Genomic DNA, 22215 nt, shown 5'->3' with positions numbered 1-22215 from the left:
TAATGGAATAGTGGGCGAATGATGACATATGTTCAAAAGATCAAAGGCTTTTTGGAGAGCATTCTTGATTAAAAAGTGAATGATAAAATAATGGGATTGTTCAGGCCCCAGTAAAAAAGGACTATTGAGGATATATTTGGGATAAGAAAGCTCTTCCTGATCTCTCTTATCATACCATATTGCAAAGCCTTTTTTACTGTTACTAGCTGTGTGTATGCTGTGTTGTGTCAGACACACAGATTCTTGAGAGAGGGACAGAAAGAGAGAGAAAGACAGAGACAGAGACACACACAGAGAGAAAAAAGATATCGACAAAGAGAAAGGGGTTTTGTTTTTTGCTTTTGCTATTGTTGTTCTGCTTATACTGCATTTTTGTGGTTGTTGTTTTCTTTAGTTTTAGTAGATCTAGAGTCTACTAAATGACCCACCTTTCTACAAATGACCGGATTTCATTCGTTTTTATGGCTGAATAATATTCCATTTTATATATGCACCACATCTTCTTTATCCATTCACAGGTGTGATGAGGAGGGGCTCCTGGGGATTAGCCTTTATTTCTTCAAATGGGTTTTATATCCATTTCTGTTTCTTTTAAGGAGACAGTACTGGGTCACCTTTGGGAAGTTTAGTGATGATGTGTTTTAGCTAGTATGTTAGCTATTCATTGACTTTGGGTGGATCTAAGATCTAGATTTCAGAGATGTGTGAGTAGAAGCCGGTAAACATGTACAGAAACTATCTGTATACTGTGAGGCTGACTACGTTTGGGCCCTGAGGATTGCCTCCATCCTTAGGTTTGTGTCAGTCTGTGTCTTGCCCCAGGAGCCACATGCTGGTCTCTGACATAGAGAGGGTTTAAGATCCCTGTATGTTGTCTCAGGGAATCAGTAGAGACTTGTCTGGGACAGAAGGTGTTAAGACACTTAGGATAACCCTTCTTAGCTGCAAGAGTGTTGAACTAATTATTTTATATACATTTTCTCAATGAGTCCTTATGTTGTAAGCTATAGATTTGGACAGTGATTAAAAGAAGCATTTCATGCTCTAAAAATTTGCGAGTGCCAGAGCCATTTCCTATTACATGGATACTGCCTTTTTTTCCCTTTTGGCAGAGATATTAAGTTGGAGATAAGAAATATTCCTTTATGAAAAGACATTTCTTCAGCTGCCATAATATTCCATATTTTGATGTCTGAGTCACTGCCTCGGATCCCGAATCTCTTTTGATTTGGGATGCTGAATCCCAGTCCTCTTTCTCAGAGATTAGCTTTTTTTTTTCTTTTTTTCTGAAAATTAAGTTTTCCTTCTGAGGCAGGACTGTTTTGCTTATAAAATGTTTTGGAGAATAAATATTCATCCATTATGGAAATGAAGCCTGAGAAAGATTACAGAGACCAGAGGGGCCTGTGAACATACCCCAAGTGTCAGCAAAGCTAGAAATCTCTGTCTGACTGACTTACAAGGAATGGCTGTTAAATAAGATCAAGTGAGGAACTCCATTAAAACCGTTTTTAACAATGATCAGTGTTGTCCTGCTGGTCATGGTGTTTGCACTGGCATCTCACAGTCTAGACCAGTCTTTCAGGGCTGGAAAATAGTCTCTTCCTTTCTAAAAGGAAATCTGTCTTTTCACTGGGACGACCCAGAGGGATGGTGTGGGGAGGGAGGAGGGAGGAGGGTTCAGGATGGGGAACACATGTATACTAATTAAATAATTTTCTATTAAAGAAAAAAAAAATAAATAAAATTGGCCTCACATGTAGATGGAAACAAAAATAGCCTTAATAGTGCATTGTCTCCAATTACCTGAAGTTATTTATCAGAGCTCAGTTGTATGACATGAGCAGTGCAAATTTCAGATTTCACTCATTCTGAGTTGAAGTGCCCTTTAGAATTCAAATGGTCTTACAGCAAATGCAAAAATCAAAGCAGATTCACATATGGTAATTTACCAGCTAAGCCTTCTTACTGCAGATTTCCTGTTTGCTCTCCCCTCAACCCATTCTTTCTGGCAAATGAGGTTCCTTGGAATGGAACCTATAATGGTAATATATTCAACATCATTATCAATCATTTGTATTATTGTAATCATTGCAGTTGTTGTTTATTTCAGAGATTAGTACTGCCAGGAGGTCACTGTAAGTGATAACCAGTCCAAGAGGCATGTGGAAATGCTATGAATGTGAAGTGTGCAAGTTTGAGGCATTTCTTCTACAGACTGGGTCTTAGCATTGTCAGCTTAACCATAAAGATACATCTAAAAATCTTAAGATATCTGAAGGCAGAGTACAATTTGCAGTGGGCCTATAAAGACCTGGATTCTTATCCCAGCTCAGCAATAAAATTTGTATGTTCTGTGAGTCATCATCTTCTTCTGCAGGAGGATAGATGTTATATGGAGGCCTTAAATTTGGACTGAAGTAAGTTTGTATCTTGCTCTACCCTTGATGTAAACTTTTCAAATACTCAAAAAAATTTTTTTTCCTCCATGAAATGTAGATAATGATAGCATTGTTGGGAGACTTGAATGAGACACACCTGCAAAAACATGTATCACCCTCCTTGATATATTGAATGTTGTTGTTGCTTAGTCACTATGTTATGTCTGACTCTTTGTGGCTTCATGGACTTGGTAGCCCACCAGGCTCCTCTGTCCATGGGATTTTCCAGGCAAGAATACTGGAATGGGTGGCCATTCCCTTCTCCAGGGGATCTACCCAACCCAGAATCAAACCTGCATCTCTTGCACAGGCAGGTGGATTCTTTACTACTGTGCCATTTGGGAAGCCCATAATTCATAGAAAAAGCTTAATCAATCTTAGCCCTTTTAAATTTTGTGTAATTTATTTATTTACTTTTGCCTGTGCTGGGTCTTTGCTGCTGCATGGGCTTTCTCTTGTTGTGGCGAGTGGGAACTGCTCTCCAGTTGCCGGATGCGAGCTTGTCATTGCAGTGGCTTCTCTTATTGCAGAGCACAGTCTCTAGGGCGTAAGGCCCGGTAGTTATGACTCGCAGGCTCTAGAGCGCAGGCTCAGTAGTTGTAGGGCATGGGCTTAATTGCGCCGTGGCAAGTGAAATCTTCCTGGACTAAGGATCAAACCTGGGCAGCCTGCACTGGCAGGCAGATACTTAACCACTGAGCCACTAGGGAAGTCCAGGCCTTGGTTTTATTGAACTGACAGAGAATGAATAAATGATCTGGAACATTCTGAGAAGATCTGATTTACATTCTTACTGAAAGTGTTTTGTATGTATGGACCTCATAGGTAAGAATTATCTTGCAATTAGATAAATTAGGACATAATATTCTCTTGATCTCTAGAACAGAGGTTCCTAAAAGTATTTCAGCAGTAAATATGATGAAGGCAAATAGGAAACATGAACAGATTCTTGCCCATTAATTTTCTTAAGATTTTTAGTGTGGGAAAACTGGAGTGGGTGGTTTTTGACAACTGTGGTATTAGAGAGGTCCTCTAGTTCAGTGCCTTTTAGGTAGGTCATGCAGCTATATCTGTTCTGTTGTTTACTATTTCCATGATCTTGTGCAAGTAGGTTGACCTCTTTGAGCCCCTGCTTTCTCATTGGAAATAATACCTGATTCATAAGGATTGTGGTAACAGGTTGCATACTAAATGCTGAGCACCTTACACAAGGCTAGACATCTAGTAGATGTGTTCAAATATTCTGGGACTAAATCAAGATTATCAGGATGGGGAACACATGTATACTAATTAAATAATTTTCTATTAAAGAAAAAAAAAAAAGATTATCAGGAAGTGGGAGGTGGGAAATAAGATAAAATATCCTTACGTAAAACGAGTTGAAGAACCAATGTATGAGAAGAGAACAAGACAAACTCCAGGAAATGAAGTTGTGTTATCCTTCCACGACTTTCTAGTTAGTTCTTAAACCCACTAAATTGCCTTTCCTTGCAACATCAATACATTGCCTGTTTGGTTTTCATCATAGATTTTATGTCAATTTTTGTTTTGTTGTTGTTTTTTCAAATAAGGCAAAAGCTATAGGCTATAGGAGAAGGCAATGGCACCCCACTCCAGTACTCTTGCCTGGAAAATCCCATGGACAGAAGAGCCTGGAAGGCTGCAGTCTATGGGGTCGCTGAGGGTTGGACACGACTGAGTGACTTCACTTTCACTTTTCACTTTCATGCAATGGAGAAGGAAATGGCAACCCACTCCAGTGTTCTTGCCTGGAGAATTCCAGGGATGGGGGAGCCTGGTGGGCTGCCGTCTATGGGGTCACACAGAGTCGGACACAATTGAAGTGACTTAGCAGCAGCAGTATATGCTTGTGCTGCCACCAAATTCATATGTTGAGGCCTTATCCCCATTGAGATGGTATTTGGAGATGGAGCCTTTGGTCATGAGAGTGAAACCTTCATGAATGAAATTAGTGACTTAAAAAAACATTTATTTTTAATTGGCAGAAATTGTTGTACAACATTGTTTTAGTTTCTACCATACATCAACACGAATCAGCCACAGGTATACACAAGTCCCCTCCCTCCTGAACCTCCCGCATGCCTCCCACCCCTCCCATCCTTCTAGGTTGTCACAGGGCACCAGTTTGAGTTCCCTGAGTCTTTTAAAAAGAGACAGTGTCTTTTAAAAGAGACTCCAGTGAGCTCCCTAGCCAGTTTCATCATGTGAGGATACAGCAAGAAGGCAGACTTCTATGAAGTAGAAAGTGAGTTCTTCAGTTCAGTTCAATTCAGTCGCTCAGTCCTGTCCGACTCTTTGTGACCCCATGAATCGCAGCACGCCAGGCCTCCCTGTCCATCACCAACTCCAAGAGTTCACTCAAACTCACATCCATTGAGTCAGTGATGCCATCCAGCCATCTCATCCTCTGTCATCCCCTTCTCCTCCTGCCCCCAGTCCCTCCCAGACTCAGGGTCTTTTCCAATGAGTCAACTCTTCGCATGAGGTGGCCAAAGTACTGGAGTTTCAGCTTTAGCATCATTCCTTTCAAAGAACACCCAGGATTGATTTCCTTTAGAATGGACTGGTTGGATCTCCTTGCAGTCCAAGGGATTCTCAAGAGTCTTCTCCAACACCACAGTTCAAAAACATCAATTTTTCAGCACTCAGCTTTCTTCATAATCCAAGTCTCACATCCATACATGACCACTGGAAAAACCATAGCCTTGACTAGATGGACTTTTGTTGGCAAAGTAATGTCTCTGCTCTTGAATATGCTATCTAAGTTGGTCATAACTTTCCTTCCAAGGAGTAAGCGTCTTTTAATTTCATGGTTGCAGTCACCATCTGCAGTGATTTTGGAGCCCCCAAAAATAAAGTCTGACACTGTTTCTACTGTATCCCCATCTATTTGCCATGAAGTGATGGGACCAGATGCCATGATCTTGGTTTTCTGAATGTTGAGCTTTAAGCCAACTTTTTCACTCTCCTCTTTCACTTTCATCAGGAGGCTTTTAGTTCCTCTTCACTTTCCAAACACTAAAGCTGCTAGCCCTTGATTTTAGATTTCTCAGCGTCCGGTGTGTGAGGAATGAAGTTCTGTTGTTTATACACCACCAAGCCTATGGTGTCTTGTTGAAACTCAGTCAGACTGACAGAAGGTCATTAGAGGGCTTTTTAAAAAATCTAAAACAAAATTTGTAGTTTTAAAATTCCCTTGACCCTTTAAAATTTTTTTCAAACAAGCACATTTAGGACTCCATAACTCCAAATATTACTTTGGGTAATTTCTTGGGATTAGAATGTGAGAAGGTTGTAGAGAGAGAGACACAGGCAGGGTTCATGCTGTGTCTACATTGAATCATGAACAAAAATAGCTAGTACCCAACAGGAACTTAGGTTCTCATCATGAAATCCTGGAGTTCAGAACTGAGAATATTCTATTTCAGACATCATTTACAACATGTTTTCTGAGCCACCTAAACCCATGACACAAGTGCAAACCCAGCCTCATTCATCTTGATGTTTCTCAGAGAAGCCTCCAAATAAAGATGCTTAAATCTGATCACCCACAGAAATCACAGACCTGGTTCTAAGGCTGCTTAGGGGAAAGACATGGGGAACCTACCCTTTATCTCTCTCCTTAACAGGATGTTACAAGATGCCCAATATTCCAGATGGTGATGTGATATTTTGATCATAGATATTCATGGCATGCCAGATCCGATTGAGACATTACATAACTGTGACCTTGGGGAGTCTATTTATCTTTTCTGAGCCCCACTTTACACATCTAGAAGACTGAGATAAATGTTATTTACATGTAGCACTGTTATTAAGTGAACTTAAGTGAGTTATAAGCTGTTAATAGGGTACATGGTCACATACAGTTGTGAAAGCTGGACTGTAAAGAAGGCAGAATGCCAAAGAATTTATGCCTTCAAACTGCAGTGCTGGGGAAGACTCTTGAAAGTCACTTGGACAGCAAGGAGATCAAACTAGTTAATCTTAAGGGAAATCAACCCTGAATAGTCTCTGGAAGAACTGATGCTGAACCTCCAGTGTTTGAATCACCTGATGTGAACAGACAACTCATTGGGAAAGTCCTTGATGCTGGGAAAGATTGAGTGCAGAAGGAGAAGAGGGCGTCAGAGGATGAGATGGTTGGGTGGCCTCACCGATGCAAAGAACATGAACTTGGGCAAACTCTGGGAAATGGTGAGGGACAGGGAAGCCTGGGGTGTTGCAGTCCACGAGGTTGCAAAGAGTAGGACATGACTGGGCAACTGAACAAACAAACAAATAATAGGTAGAAGCTACTTTTTATTTTTAAACAGTAAATTGGTAGAGTGGATGTATGTGCAAGAGAGAATGGTGGTGAGTGGTTTTTGGCTTTGTGTTGTTTGGTTGGTTATTGAGGATGGTGTATGGGGTGGGTGTGAGGCAGTTGATGAGGTCAGAGCTCCAACAGTGTAAAGATATATGTGACATGGGAAAGATTCATAAGTTGATTTGACACATGCTCTCTGTGGGCTGCCACGTACCAGTATTTGCATAGGGGGGAGGAGTGGATGGCATGAAGCAGATGGAGTCCTTGTTCTGAAGGTGCTGACATGTATTAGGGGGCTAGGAACACGCCTAAAGGAGATGAGTCAAGAGGGAATTCTAACACATGTGTATGGACAGGGAAACAAGAAAGTGAGATGGTGATAAGGTGTTAAATTGGAGGAGATGTCTGGGATTATTAACCTAACCTTTTCATGGCACAGTCCAGTTGTGAACCTAGGCAGGAAACAGGATGTGTTCACCAGGAATTCTCAATCTGTGCGAATTAATTGAGTAAAGTGGCAGCATCTTGTTTATTACAGGGAGACACACGAAATTATGTAAAAATGTATATTCTTTTTTTGAATTGAAATACAGTTGATTTACAATGCTGTGTTAGTTTTCAGGTGTACAGCAAAGTTATATATGTATATATGTGTGTGTATGTATATATAGATATTCTTTTTCAAATTCTTTTCCCTCATAGGTTATTACAAAATAGTGAGAATATTTGCCTGTGCTATGCAGTATGTTCTTATTGGTTACCTATTTTCTATACAGCAGCATCCATATGTTCTTTTTTCCTTAAATTAATTTTTATTAGTGTATAGTTGATTTACAATGTTGTGTTAATTTCTGCTGTACAGGAAAGTGAATCCATTAAGAAGAATGAATCACTATTTAAATTTTGTTTCCATATAGGTCATTATAGAGTATTGAGTTGAGTTCCCTGTGCTATACAGTAGGTTCTTATTAGTTATCTATTTTCTATATAATAGTATGTATATGTCAACCTCAATTTCCCATGTCAACCTCAGTCTCCCAATTTATCCCTTCTCCTCCCTTTTCCCCCTTGGTAACCAGAAGATTGTTTTCTACATCTGTGGTATATATGTGTGTATATATGTTAATACCAAACTCCTAATTTATCCCTCCTCCCTGCTGCCCCTTTGGTAATCATAAAGTTGTTTTCTGTGGCCTGTGAGTCTACTTCTCATTTGTACATGAGTTCATTTGCATCATATGCTTTAGATCCCACATGTAAGTGACATCACATGATTTTTGCCTTTCTCTGTCTGACTTACTTAGTATATAATCTTTAGATCCCTCTGTGTTGCTGCAAATGGCATTATTTCATTATTTACAATGTATATTCTTTACACTATAAAGTCTTCTAAAAGGTCTTTTACATGGTTTTGATTTTTAAAAGCAGAGCTACTAGTACTAGTATTACTGAGAGCAGGGTTCCTCAAACTATGAGCTGGTAGATCATCTAAATTCTCCAGAGACTCTCAGGAACCCAGGGAGTGGATAAAAGGGAGGATTGAGCAGAACTGTAGCTGCTGCTCCTGCAGGTGATACACAGGTAAGAAAATATCAGGCTTAGCCTTAGAGGATAGACTGTTCAGGATCATACAGTGCCAAAGCCTGTTATGACCTCTTTGGGTAACACTTATTTCACAGTTAAAGAAAGATGTGAAGCAGACCTATGTTTTACTTAGATGGCATGTTTTGGAAGTCCTTTGGATGGGGCTACTAATAAGTACAGTCTGGTGGTTAAAGCCGCCTCCATCTTAGCCTATTGTAAGAACTACAACTATGCATATTCTGGAGATGTAATTTTGCCAGCAAAGAAATAAGTAAGATTTGGTGTTGTGGGTTATTGCAGCTTCAAGGCAAGGAATCAGTGGAAAGTCTGAAACACCAGTTTCAGTGCTTTCTTCTTAAGCTCAGTTTCTCCATACACAATTTAGAGATGATGATCTTATTTGAAACACTATAGTATATATATTATTTATATATCTGATATAAGAGTTGGAAACATTTCACATTAATATTGGCCAGAATGTTCAGATAGACTTTTCATTGGAAGTTGAACTTGGGTACTGAAGAAGATTTAGAACTTCACTGAGAAGAAGGTATGAAAGGATAGTTAGTTTGAGTAGAAGAGCACAGACAACATAAGCTGGTGCAATGATGTTGTATTCATTCAAGTGTGCTTTACAGATTGGACCATACCTTTCAGTTTATCTTAATATTATTTTTGTCTTTATCAGAGCAGAAAAAATAGTAACTTATGCTTCTGGCAGTATAATCAAATAAACACCTTTAAATGAAAACAGTTAAAAATACTAGATTAATAAGGTATATTTTGGGGTAGAGGAAAAAAATGAATCAATTCTTGGAGGCCAAAATTATGTCAAAGTGGGAAGCCACAGCACTAAGCAACTCCTACACATTATTGTGACCTTATTGTCCAGGATGTAGGGCTTAAAAAAACAGACAAACAAAAACTTATTCTTAGTTTCAAATGAGAATCTAGTAGGAGGGTTTACATAATGTTGTCAAGGTGAACTAGAAACAAGTCATCTGTCCCCACACCCTCAAAGACTTAAAAAATAGATGTACTTAGCAAATATTTCTTACTATGTTTAAATAAATTAAAGAAGGAATTTAGATCTAGATCTTTGGTGCTGGGCATGGTGCAAAATAATTTTTTCCTGGGGATAAGTAGACCATAAGCCAACACTCATGTGGATTACAGCCCACAGTTATACTGCCTGGGGGATGGTATAGCTAAGGATTTAGGTTAAAGTGGTTCTGAGTTGGTATTGTCCTCAAGAGCTAGGAGAGGCAGATGTAAATACTCTTGTGAACAATACACCTCATCCAACTTCTCAAAGAATTCCCAGGGCAAAATTTCAAGGGATATATGAGCTCATAATCAGAAGCCAAATTTAAAAAAAGAAAAAGCTATACAAGACAAGTGCAAGTGAGAAAAAAATAACAGTAGAATCATACTCTCAAAGACTTCAGGAACAGGTATAATTAGACCCAAATCTTCTTACTTTGTTTTTATAAATAAAGAGGGAGTAAAGACTATAGGTGAGAAGCAGAAGACTATGAATTTTTTTAAATTGGATTTAAAAAGTAACAAAAACTCCTAGAAATGAACACTTAAATATTAAAAGGAATAATAATAACTAGCAGAGTAAATGAAACTCCAAACAAAATTATAGAACTGGGAAAAGGTATAAAGAAATTATTTGGAAGGTAATGAAAAGAGACAAAGAGAACATTGACAGGAACATTACACTGAAATTTAAGGAACAACTGAAGTTTCTAATAATGTTAAATAAATGTCAAAGTGCAAAATATTACATGACATACATAATACATTAAAATTATGTAGTCACTTAAATTCCTTGTTCACAGAAATAATTCACTCATTCAATATATACTAACTCCCAGTCAATGTAGTAGATTCTGGTGGTCCAACGGGCAAAAAAACATGTCCTGTTGTGGACATTTCCACTGTACAACTCTAAAAGGAAGTTCCAGAGACAAGAAATAAAAGAGAGGAAATGAATCATCAATGAAATAATGAAGAACGTGCATGCGTGCTATTGCTTCCGTCGTGTCTGGCTCTTTGAGACAGCATGGACCGTAGCCTGCCAGGCCCCTCTGTCCATGGAATTCTCCAGCCAAGCATACTAGAGTGGGTTGCCATTCCCTTCTCCAGCGGATGGTCCCTACCCAGGGACCTAACCCGAGTTTCCTGCATTGCAGGCAGATTCTTTACCCCTAAGCCAATGGGGAAGCCCATAATGAAAAACATTTTCCCAGAAATAAAATATGTTCCAGTAGTGAACAGGCTCTTTAATCATTCAATGTATTGAATGAATAGAGACAAGAAAATACCTCATCCCCTCGTAGGTAGACATTTTGTAACTGTGGGGTCAGGAAATACTGAGAGAGAGAGAGAGAGAGAGAGAGAGAGAGAGAGAGATGGTACCGCTAGGAAAGGAAGAAGAAGAAGGAGAGGGAAGAGGAGGAGAGTGGGGAGGAAAGAGGGCTGTTCATACAATGAATCAAGAATCAAAGGGTCATTAATCATTAAACTCTTCATTGTATCCATGAAGTCTATGAAGACGATGAAGTCTGTGAAGACGTCCTCCATGAAGACGATGGAGGAATGCCTTATAAATAAATTATTTCTCGCTTAGAATTCTATTTCTCGACAAACTGTTGTGAGAATAGACTTAGAAATTTGTCAGAAACGAATACTCTTTTAAAAAGTAGCTTTTCATACACTCCTTTTCTCAGGAAACCAATAATAAAATACTTTGCCAAGTTCATGGAGTAAACCAAGAGATTGGAATATAAAGAATCAAAGAAATAGAGGCTCCAACACAACAAAAGCAAACAGAATTCTCAGGATGATCATACAGATCCTAAAATGGGAGAAGTCCAAGAATTCCATCTGTCCAGTTTGGGACATCTAAGAAACTGTGCAGGACTCTTCGAGCAGATGAAAGATGGGACAACTGATGTGTCTCAACCACCTGCCGTGAGAATTACGCAACTGGAGGAATTTGATTGTGAAGTCATGATATGCTTAGAGTAAACAAGCTAAAGAAAATCGGTGTACTGTTTAGACAACAAAAGTAATCAATGATGAATTATGTTTACATGGAAATACCAAAGTGGGCATGACCATTGATCTAAACAAAATTAGAGTATACTGAGAAAATTATGGGACTGATAAGGAAGGGATGAGTAATGATGGGGAGGATCAATGAAAACCAGGTAAACCTCCATATTAAGTTTGGAAATTACTATCAAATATTTAAGACTAAAGTTTATAGAAGTAGAAATGTGTCCTTCAGATATATGAAGTCAAATAAGAGAAGATTTGGCTCACAGACTTAAACTAGTTGCTTATGAGGAGAGGAGGGAAATTTAGTGGTATTTCTGTCATGAGCCTTGAAAATTACTTGACCCTTTAAACTATGGAACAAACTACAGAAATATATAAAACAAAAATAATAAAGACAGGATAAAAACTCTTAGAATTAAATGCTAATGAGAGGACTACATATTATTTTAGGTGAAAATACTCATACAGATATGCAGGCATACAAACACAAACATGCATTCACACACAAATATAACCACATATATAGAGACACATGTACACATACATATATTTGAATAAAGAAAGACATATATACACATACTGATAAACACAAATTTACAGAAACACATACATACCCTAATATATACATGGCATGTTCACACATATACAAATGATTATACAAAAGCGCAAACAATGTAATACACATACGTGTACACATAATACATGTGCATATGCACACTCACAGTACACGCCGCTGCATATGCCTGTATATACACATACACATCTATCTATACATGTATATACTTATACACATAAAAGCATACACATGAAATCATAAACTTATAAAAATAAATACATTTAAGTATATTAATATGTATAGAAAAATTACTGAATTTCTATAAAAATGTTAGTAAGAGTTAACTGTGTTGTGAAATTATGTATTTGTTATCTGAACAATGTTAAAATAATTTTCCAACTTGTTATTAATATTTAGAAATACACATTTTGAGTAGAAATTTTTGTAATGAATATGTGGTCCACCTTACCATTTTTTTAATCTGGCCCTTAGCTTTCTAATTTCTTACAAATATAATTATATAAAACTACTTTCTATGACTGCTACATTCTTTGTCTTTTTCTGATAATCTTTTTGAACATTTTCTTTGAAAGGAAATATACTTACATTTTAAATTCTTTTCTATCAGTGAATAAATGAAAGAGTTTTTAAGAAATGAAGCCTATGGATTAATTGCATATAATTAAAACCATGGTGTTTGCAATTTTGAGATTTTCTGTTAAAATATTTTTGACAACATTGCTTGTAATTTAATTAAAGATTGGGCTTAACTACTTTTAAAATCTTTATCTATTATCTGCAGAGTTGTCTGAGGGAAAAAGTGATCCTTACAAAGAAAGGAGGTCAGAATAGAAAGGGGAGATTCTGAGCATCTACTTGTCCTACAGTGGTGCGAGGCTGCAGACTTCAACTCACCTAATTTAAATGATAAAGAGAGCTGGGTGGTGTGGAAAGAAATGGAGTTTAGTTTAACTTTAAGGCTGCTCTGCAAACTTTCTCCAGGGAATTGTTATTTAACTTCAGAAAACTACTTTCTGTGTACATTTACAAAACCCAAGTGTGTTTTGAGAGAAAATCAATTTTAAAATGTGTTTTCTTCGTTAAATGAAACTTGAATTCTGTAAACAGTGGCTCAGCCCTTCAGGACAATAAGACCTTGGGTTGTTGGTGTTTGTCTCTGGGGAAGGCAATTGGACTAAGCAATCACCTGTTTCCTGTGGCCCTTGGTGTACTATTAGAAAAGCAGCTACACATGATGGATTAACTCACCAAAGCAAGGCAGCAGTGTGATGTGGCTGCCTGCTTCATTTCCTAAAGTGTCTCAATGGCCTTCCCAGCATATTAGTATCTCATCTGGTAAGGTTAGAACTAGATTTAAAAGCTGTGCCACTTCATATCAACCCATTGGTGACTACTAAGATGGTTATGTGGGGTTTTGGGGGGCAGTACTCAAAGTGGAGGAGGAGGTTCTGAAATCTTTCTAGGCTTCGCACAAAAGAACATGCTGATTAACTAGCTATGTGGAAAAGGTGGAAGCAGTGACAGATTTTATGTTCTTGGGCTCCAAAATCACTGCAGACAATGACTGCAGGCATGAAATTAAAAGCCGCTTGCTCCTCAGAAGAAAAGCTATAACAAACATAGACAGTGTATTAAAAAGCAGAGACATCACTTTGTTGAAAAAGATCCGTACAGTCAAAGCTATAATTTTCCAGTAGTCAGGTATGGATGTGAGAGTTGGACCATAAAGAAAGCTGAACACCAAAGAATTGATGGTTCTGAACTGTGGTGCTGAAGACTCTAGAGAGTGCCTTGGACAATAAGGAGATCAAACCAGTTAATCCTAAAGGAAATCAACCCTGAATATTCATTGGAAGGACTGATGTTGAAGCTGAAACTCCAATACTTTGGCCACCTGCTGTGAAGAGCTGACTCATTGGAAAAGACCCTGATGCTGGGAAAGATTCAGGGCAGGAGGAGAAGGGGACGACAGAGGATGAGATGGTTGGATGGCATCATTGACTCAATGGACTTGAATTTGAGCAAACTCTGGGAGACAAAGGAGCCTGGTATGCTGCAGTCCATGGGGTCACAAAGAGTCAGACAACTTAGTAACTGAACAACAAATCAAGGGTGCAGAATTGTGGGGCCCCATCTGATATAGAAGCATTCATCCTCACCAGCACTGTAGGTGAGGCAAGGCACTGGACCTTCTCCAGCCCCAATTTGCTCATTTCTAAAAACCCTATCTCACAAGGTTCCTAGAAGTGTTACCAAACCAGGTTTGCAAGCCAAAATGCTGGGACACTGAGGTTTGCTGCAAAGAATGGGTTTATCCACAAGGTAGCAAGCAAGGAAATGGGAGAATGAGTCTCAAATATGACACCCTCCAGAAGCAGGTGTCTTAGGCATGGGGAAAGGTAATTACAGATAAGAGATGAACTAATTGCTGTTCTGTACAGCATATCTAGACTAAGTTTTTCTTCACTGGGTAGACATTAAAAAATGGAAGTGCTTAGTATGATCTAAGGGTGGAGTTTTTGGTTCTCTGATGTCAAAGGGTCATTACTTGGTCATTCCTGTGACAGCCCAGTATTAGGGTTGGTGTTCCATCAGTTTTATCTGGCTTGAACTTGCACTAGAAACAGCAGACTTTGAGTTCCTGGAAGACAACATGGGCAAACGTCTTATTGTTTAGGCTATGTGAAGCCTGAAGTGTATGCAGTGGGCAACAAATAATGTTAATTTGTCTGCCAATGCAAAAGATGCAATTTTGATCCCTGGTTTGGGAAGATCCCCTGGAAGAGGGCATGCTAATGCACTCCAGTATTCTTGCCTGGAGAATCCCATGGACAGAGGAGCCTGGTGGGATACAGTCCATGGGGTCGCACAGAATTGGACATGACTAAAAGGACTGAGCACACACAGCTATCATTTAGCTGTTTATTCCCAAAGCTAGCACAGGATAATAGAAAAAATTTTTTCTCCCTTTCAGAGATTTTTCCTGGGCTAAAAGTAGAGAATGCCACTAGGCCCGAGGTCAAAAGGATACCCATCCTTGCCAACAGTTAGGTTAATACATGTGAAATTGACATTTCTAGACCTGCAGTATAAGCTGGTGTACATAGAATAGTAATAGCAGAAAGTTCAAGATTGTTAAATAATTTCTAACATGACCAAACACCCAGACAATTTTGGGTATTTAGATGGAGACCTGGTCCCATACCCAGCTCCCTCTCTAGAGCCGTTAGACACAACATCCAAGCCTTTAACATGTGCAATCAAGACAAAACATTCTGCTTTCTTGACCTACGGCAGGTGTGACTTTCATAGTTTACCCATTGGGAGTGGGAGAAATTATGTAAGATCCATGGAGAAGAATTTAAGGGACATGGACTTTGGGGTTGCAACTAAGTTTAACTACCTGCTCTTTCATTTTGTGGCCCTGTGACATTGGTAAAAGCATTGCGTATTCCTAGGCTTTAGCTTCTCATCTGTAAAGAGGAACTGGTAGTACCTACCTTTTGGGGTCACTATGCATTAATATGTATGTGCTTAGTTATGTCTGATTCTTTTGTGACCCCATGGACTATAGCCTGCCAGGCTCCTGTATACATGGAGTTTCCCAGACAAGAATACTGGAGTGGGGTGCCATTTCCTATCCAGGGAATCTTCCCAACCCAGGGATCGAACCCAAGTCTCTTGTGTCTCCTACATTGGCAGGAGGATTCTTTACCGCTAGGGCCACCTGGGAAGCTGGGATTACGGCAATGTATGTAAAACATTTGGAACAATGTAAGGCACATATTTGGTATTCATAGAATGGAGAAATGCAAGTGTATGGATCTTATGTGCAAAGAGCATTTAGTATTTTTTATTTTTAAAAACTTGAGTTTCATATTAAATATAATCCTTCTTCGGAGCAAACTATTCATGCTGAAATTTCATTACATATGTAAATCTGAGTTATTTTTTCCTACCTTCCAATATTATTAGTGCTTTGCCAAGTCACTAATTACTGAATTAGCCAAAACAGCTGGTTTAAATCAAATTATCGATGGAAGTTTAGGTGAGGAATAGCAATGTCAGGGCAGCATTGATTTGAACAACAGATAGGCATGCCATGTTTAACCTTCAAGCTCAAATCACACTGTTAGGAAATCTACCACTGATGCTAATTGGGAAGAAGAGAAAATCAAATAACCCATTTGCTGAGTGTAAAAAATTAGATCAGCATTATTGGGCAGCGACCCTCTTCAAATGAATTGTGTAACACAGTTTAGAGTCTATGAAGCCAAAAGCCCAAGGTCTTTAAGAGGTGAACTGTTACTTTCAAACAATCAAACTGGGAAGGTACCCAACAATCACTGAGCCTCTCCTCTTAGTATGGTGGCGAAGCCTCTAAGAGACTAATCCCTAGAGATGCTAGAATAATGACATGGCTTTCCATTTTATTGGCCGTGGAGAAGAAAGATAAATACCCACTCAGTTCATTGAGATAAGAAGACAGATTAGCAAGTAGTTAATTCTTAATGAGCCAAATATCTGGTTGTATTTTTAATGCTGTAACTTGAGGAATTTCTGTTTGTCTTCTAATTTACCCTTAGGGTTTGAAGAACCCTTTCCTCTCCAAAAGCCCCTTGGGACTAAAAATTAATAATAAGGTTAATTTCTAGTCTCATGGGCTTTATTAGCAGGAAATTATGGATTTCCTTGGTGGCTCAGTGCTAAAGAATCTGCCTGCAATGCAGGAGACTTGCAAGAGGCATGGGTTTGATCCCTGTGTGGGGAAGATCCCTGGAGAAGGAAATATCAACCCACTCCAGTATTTTTGCCTGAATATCCCATGGACAGAGGAGTCTGATGAGCTATAGTTCACGGGGTCACAAAGAGTCAGACATTACTGAGCAACAGCAGGATATTATTTCAAAAGAATAACAATGGAGCAAGGATTTGTCTTATACAACTACCCCCAAATATGGTGATTTGAACAGGGAAGGGTGGTTGTCAGGTGAATTCAGGGTTCAGTGACAGCAGGTCATGGAGATTAGATTACTCAGTTAGATACACATTTCTGAATTTCTGCTACAGTATGATCTACTGAAGGATTTCATATTATAATACAGTGTTTGAATTTGGAGTAACCTGTGTGTGATGGCTAATTGTGTGTGTCGATTTGATTGGGTGATGGGGTGCCCAGACATTTGGTCAAGCATTATTCTGGAACATGTTTATGAGGGTGCTTCTGAGTGAGATAAACATTTAAATCAGAAAAACAGGTAAAGTGGATTTTTCTCCCCAACTTGGGTGGGCCTGAGTAGTACAAAAAGGTTGAGAAGAAGGAAAACCTACTGCTTGACTGTTTTCAGCTTGGACATTGGTCTTTTCTTGCTTTTGAATGGAAACATTGGACCTTCTTTGGTTTGAGCCTGCTGGCTTTTAGACTAGAACTTGTACCATCAGCTCTACTGGTTCTCAGGCCTTAAGATGCAGAACAGAACTACGTTGTCAGCTCCTATGGCTCTCCAGCTTGCTATTCTTGGGACTTCTCAGCCTCTATAATTTCCCGAGCCAATATCTCATGATACATTTTCTTGCTCTTTCTCTTTATAATAATAACATGTGTATCCTATTGGTTATCTTTCACCTGAGAACTCAGACTAATACAGTAACTCCCAGGATTAACTGGGAGATCACTGTTACTTAGATCATTAAGATCATTGTTTAGTAAGCCATCTTCCTTCACATAGTGATGGATTCCACATAGGCTGTCTCCTAATCTTTATGCCCATGATGTGGGAGACTGCTGCTTGTATGGTGAAACTAGAAGTCCAAGGGATTAATTGACTTCCTGCTGCTGCTAAGTCGCTTCAGTCATGTCCAACTCTGTGCGACCCCATAGATGGCAGCCCACCAGGCTCCCCCATCCCTGGGATTCTCCAGGCAAGAACACTGGAGTGGGTTGCCATTTCCTTCTCCAATGCATGAAAGTGAAAAGTGAAAGTGAAGTTGCTCAGTCATGTCCGACCCTCAGCGACCCCATGGACTGCAGCCTTCCAGGCTCCTCCATCCATGGGATTTTCCAGGCAAGAGTAGTGGAGTGGGGTGCCATTGCCTTCTCCGAATTGACTTCCTAGAGCCATTTATTTATTAACTAAAAGTCAATCCCTGTCTTGGGATTTTTCTACCTTCAACATGAACTGTTAGTCCAAAAATAATCCACTGACCTCTCTTAACCTATTCCACTCACAATTTCTTGTTTTTAAACAAGAGGAAATACAAAATTTAATTGAATCTGTAACTGTTTCTGAATTTTTTAAACTTTCAGAGCTTACTTCTCCCCGACTCTATCTTCTAAGCACAGTTGACCATTGAACAGCTCTAGAGTTAGGGACACTGACATTTCACATAGGGGAAAATCTGGCTTTACAACAAAGTTGTAAAATCTAACTTTACAAAAGACCTCCATCAATATCCATGAATTCAACCAACCCTGAATCATGTAGCACCTACCTATGGAAAAAAAATCCCTCTATCAGTGGACCTGCTCAGTCCAAACCGATGTGTTTAAGGGTCAACTGTACCCTCAGAAGTGCTGAACTCTGTAAATAATGTCATTGCAGTGGACATTATGATGTTCTACTCATATAGACCAGGGCTTCCCTGGTGGCTCAGACTATAAAGAATATGCTAGTAATGTAGGAGACCTGGATTTGATCCCTGGGTCAGGAAGATCCCTTGGAGAAAGGAATGACTACCCACTCCAGTATTCCTGCCTGAAGAATTCCATGCACAGAGGAGCCTGGTGGGCTATAATCCATGCGGTGCGAAGAGTTGGACGCAACTCAGCAACTAATACACACACACCCACATGGACTGAAATAGGTCCACAAGACTGAAGGACCTATTTCCCAAGCTGCAGGGAAGACAGCTGCCGAGGCAGTGCTCAGCATTGTCACTTTTCAGGAACTGCCTCGGCTGAGGAGAATGGACTGCCCAAGATTATGCTTTCTCATTGCGGGAGCACCGAATAAATGATCTGCACAGAGGTTTAAGGAGTAAGGCATTCGTCATAAATGTATACAACTCTGAAGCACCAGATCAGCTTTAGAACTCTTCAAGGAGTAAGCTGAGGTCTTGAATGAGACTTCACCACTGCCCAACTTCTCTCTTCTTTCAGTTGGCTTCCTTACTTCCATAGATGTCAATCCCAAGAACACTTCTTAGTGGATTTCCTGTACTTTAATCTCTATCTTGGGTTTCCCAGGTGGTGACAGTGGTAAAGAACCTGCCTAGCAATGCAGGAAACATAAGAGACACAGGTTCGTCCCTGAGTTGGGAAGATCCTCTGGAGGAGGGCACAGCAACCCAGTTCATCATTTTTGCCTGGAGAATCCTATGGACAGAGGAATCTGGCAGGCTACAGTCCATAGGGTCGCAGAGACAGACAATCTCTATCCTCAGAGTCTTTGTATTGCCTGGGGACCTCAACTTGCAGGAGTCATAGTGATACAAATTGAATAAAAAGGATCAACTATTCCTTAGGAGTTCTTCTGTTCAATGTTCTGAATAGAACATGCTAAAACAATGCAGGAATTTAGAATATTGAAGAACAGAAAGCAGGTGAAAAGCACAGGGGAGGATTTGTTGATAGACCTCTGTAGCAAGTGTTTGGAAAATAACTATAAATGATCAGACTTTTTTTTATGACAGAATATCTGTTCCCTTCTTCAGGTTAGGAAGTTTTTAACCATAATATCCTCAAATATGCTTTTGAATCCCCTTCTCTCTCGCCTTCTGAGACCCCTACAGTGCAAATGTTGGTATATTCAATGTTATTACTTCAGAGATCTCTCAGACTGTTTTAATTTTTTAAATTCACTTTTCTTTTTGCTGTTATGATTGGATGATTTCCATTGTTCTATTTTTCACTTATGCAAGCTTCGCTATCATTTAATGTGCTATTCATTCCTTCTAGTGTGTGTTTTTCTTTAAATTTCAGTTATTGAATTATTTCTGATTGAGTCCTTTTTATATTTTCTAGTTCCTTGTTATAATTTTTGACTATATTCATCTATTCTGTTGCCTAATTCTCTTAACATTTTTATTACTAACGCTTTGAATTCTTTGATAAATTTTTAATTTCTGTTTCATTATTTTTTCACAATTTTGCTCTTGCTCTTTCAATTGAGAGCAGTTCCCCTTCCTTTTCATTTTGTTTAACCATCTCTGACAGTTCAGAATTTAGGTGAACCAGCTACCTACTGCAGTCTTGAAGGGATGCTCTTGTCTGGGGCATCCCTGTACCAGCTGTAAGCGCTCAGTGTTTGGAGTGCTGGATTTGGCAGGGAAGCAAGTCACATCTTTCCTCAGGGTGTGTTGACCACTATTACCTTGATAGGGGCTGGGGCTGGGGCTGGGATGGAATGGGTAGTACTGGAGTCAGGTGTGAGGCAGTACTTTCCCTCTTCTCAGGCCTGCCACTACCCTGTCAGGAGCAAGGTCTGATCCCAAGTTGCTGGAGCAGAAGCCTTGAGGGTACCAGCTTGCTCTGTTTTCCTTGAGTGTGTGTTTACCCTTCTCCCAGCACTGGGACGCTTGCCACAGATGGAGGCAGTGCTGAAGCGAGGCAGGCCCACCAGCTCTTGGCTCGTGACAGCTGCAGACGGAGGTCCAGCCTGTCTGTGATGTGCTGCCTGTGCAGGCGCCTGGGATTGTTGCCCTTGCTCTGCTCAGAGGCCGCCTCCAGTGCAAGTCCCCTCTGTCCTACACAAGGATCCCTTCCCCCAAATTCCCCACATGCCTTGTTGTGGAGCTGGGTGGGGCCCCCGTGAACTCTCTGTATTAGGCTGTGAGCTGTGGTGGAGCGCCTGCCTTCACTGCTCTTCATTTATTCTGCTGTGCTGAACAGTGGCTGCCAACCACCCCACCCAGGCCTTGCCCTGGGGCTGTGTCATCTCTGAGTCCCATGACCAAGTCTCCCTGGTTGTGGCTGCCCAAATCCAGTGCCATGCTGTGACTTGGCGTGAGCAGGGCTGGAGGATTCAGTCAGCTTGGCACTGGGCACATGCTGAGGCAGTTACAGGAAACCCAGAAGCCATTAGAATAATCCTGTCTGTGCTCTGTTTACCCTTTGGGGACAAGCCAGCATCCTGCACTCATCCTGAGCAAAATCCAAGCTTCCCACAGCCCTCCTGTTAGTAACCAGCAGTCCACCCACGGGGCCCATCTTCTCTGACTCAGGACCCCAGGACTAGGACACCTCTTCTGTGATTCTTATTGCTCACTCCTCAGAGTAGGTGTTTTTGTGTGGAATCTCCCTTTTGCTGGGTCACCTCCCAGTGGCAAGGTCCCAGCCCAATTATGTGTGGATCTTACTCACAGCCTTGGTTTTACAGGAGCCCATCTGCCAGTTCATAGTTTTCAGAGAAAATTCATTCACATATCTGTGTATTTTCTATGTGTTCATGGGGAAGGTTAGTTCCCTGTCCTCCTACTTCACCATCTTCGATCCACCCCAATTGCCCCGGAAGCAGACAGCTCTGAGTTTAAATCAGAGATTGGGTCAATAATAGTAATGTGTCTATGGACAAACCATTTAACCTTTGTGCTGCAATCACCTCTTCTTAAAACAGAGAAGGCTTGTCTTATAGGGATCTTAAATTTTGCAACAATTATGTAAGTAAAACACACAGCTCTGCATCTACCATATTGTTAACAATCAAAATTGGTCCAACCTGGAGCCTAATAAAAAGAAGTTGGTCATCATTAGGTGACAAAATTTACCTGATGAAAAAGGAGGCCTAGTCTTTCTGAGAGAGAAGGACTCCTGGCTGGGCTGAGACTGAGGTTTCAGTGACCTTATTAGAAGGTGGACCCAGACCAGGTGACATTCTGTGATCTGAGACACAAGTTTAGCTGCATAGGAAAGAAGAGGTTTCTCTCTGAGAGTGAGCACAGTGACGTCACCCTTAGAGCAACTCTGTGAGTGCTCAAAATTCTGTGCACGTTAAATCTGTGGGTTGCAAAGCTCACTGTATTAGGAAGGAAATGCTGAGCTCCCAGCTAATGGTCTCTTTATAAGTCCCTTGGAGACCTGTGGTACCCTAGTGGCTGGATTGTGAAGAAGACAGATCAGGAGGGAAGAAGCTAAGGTTGGTGAATAAACCAAAGTTATTAATTTAAAGCCCTTAAATTTGGGCTTCCCTGGTAGTTCAGATGATAAAGAATCT

This window comes from Bos mutus, chromosome 28 (genome assembly GCF_027580195.1).
Source record: "Bos mutus isolate GX-2022 chromosome 28, NWIPB_WYAK_1.1, whole genome shotgun sequence".
NCBI lineage: Eukaryota > Metazoa > Chordata > Mammalia > Artiodactyla > Bovidae > Bos > Bos mutus.
Note: the sequence above shows the minus strand (reverse complement) of the source record.